General features: G+C 34.5%; 1 pseudogene; it reads left to right on the forward strand.

Annotated features, from left to right (window-relative positions):
• The first annotated feature begins 515 nt into the window (after positions 1–515).
• Positions 516–632, forward strand: LOC111741837 (annotated as a pseudogene).
• Positions 633–1909: the final 1277 nt, after the last annotated feature.

Below are 1909 nucleotides of genomic sequence, written 5' to 3' on the forward strand. Positions count from 1 at the left end.
TCATGAAATCATAGGCCCTACCTCAGAAGAGGTTTCAGGTGAGCTCACGATAAGGCAAACTATCTGGTTGACCTATAAGATTTGGATAGCTAGTTTAAGTGGGGAAGCTAAAAGAAATGCCAGTTAAACAAAAGGATCAGCACAGCATGTGGAGCCAGCAGTCAGCTAGCACAAGTTTAACAGCTGACAACGCCTGGAGACGTAGGAAAACGAAAACGGATCAGGATGTTTTACTATCAGACAGATTTAAGACTCTTCCCTTCGAAAGCTCTCCTTGCAAAGACATGTAGAGGGACAAAAGTTCAGAGCAACAGCTATTTTTTTAAAGGTCATTTGTGATAAAACTATTAACTCATCATGTTGAAATAAATTAAAAAATTGAATATAATAATGTTTCTAACTATTTCTTCATATAGTTCAGATAGTAAATAAATTTTGTTTTCAAAATTTCCTGCTCCAAAACTTAAACTTCTGGTCCATAATTAAGATTCAGAGAAATCTAAAAACTTAATCTAGTCTACAGCCATGCTATCCTGAATAAGCCCGATCCTATCTGATCTCGGAAGCTAAGCATGGTCGGGCCTGGTTAGTACTTGGATGGGGACACCTAAGAAGACCAGGTGCTGCAGGAGTAAAAAACAAAAAAATAAGGGATTGTAAGCTGACAAGGTACTTGCAGTCTGTGAGGTCAACCAAGGGTTGCCTCGTCTAAAATAAAAAAATAAAAATAAAGTAAAAATAAAAATAAAAAATAAAAACTTACTCTAAAACTACTGCTCCTCATCATAATCCTAGTGCACTGGTTCTTGAAAACATTTTTTTTACTTTTTAAAATTTAACCTCTGTACTATTGATTCTCTCTTACTCGTCTTCCTTCATCACATTAAAATAAGTAGCATTCATAATGTTAATAATTATAAATATAACTGAATTTTTAGAATCCGAATAAAAGGCCACTTTCTATTAACCAATATTAGTAAAGGAAATACATAGAACATGCATGACATCTCAGCTTTCAGCTCAACTCAGGTCTTTCTTGTATTATAAATTGTACAAGAGAGATTTATTACATAACAGTCATAAAATAATACATATAATAATATCTCATACAATAATAACTTGACTTTTCCTTCTTCCTCACGCATTTTGTCTCTGTTTTGGTAAAAATTATTAGATGTGTCTGGCTTATCTCATTAAAATAAACAGGCATGACTGAGTTCATCTCTCTTGAGACACAGTAAACACAATGCAAACTGTATTTTCTCAAACTGGAATAACTGATATTTACTGAATAAATAACTAAATAATTGAAGCTTCTTCAGACTGAGTATCACAGGCTTCTGATGAAGAGCAACGGAATTATTCTGCAACTGGTATCATGGAAAAATAAAATAGCTAATAAGAACAACCAAAGTTTTATAGGGAGCTGAGCAGACTATGGATACCAGCCAAATTTCATAGCTGCTCAGAGTTTTTAGCAGTCTCTAAATTTGAAGACAGAGTAAATGCTCCTCTCCCCTTTCCTAGACACAACCCATAAAATGATAGGCTCTTTTTAATGTCTAAGAATGTTGTTTAGGTCTCATTCTATTCAGCAACAAGATCTTCAGACTGAGTAAAATGCCTAGTTAATCACATTAAGCTGCAGTACATAATATTTTAACATCGAAAGTCCTGGCATCACATACTTCAGGGTGAGGCCACCATAGGATCCCAATAAAATCTCATTCAAGGAATTCTGACTAGTTAATTACTAGGCATCCCCAGCATATCTAGTTATCATCTGAATGCTAGTCACTGAAATTAAATCTTCTGTTTCCACTTTCTAAAATAATTCCTCGATTCAAATATTCGACATTGCATCTGGTCATAGTTAAAGCACCTCACTGTTGACAAGGCAGTTTCTTGA

Source organism: Pteropus vampyrus, unplaced genomic scaffold (assembly GCF_000151845.1).
Source record: "Pteropus vampyrus isolate Shadow unplaced genomic scaffold, Pvam_2.0 Scaffold82, whole genome shotgun sequence".
NCBI lineage: Eukaryota > Metazoa > Chordata > Mammalia > Chiroptera > Pteropodidae > Pteropus > Pteropus vampyrus.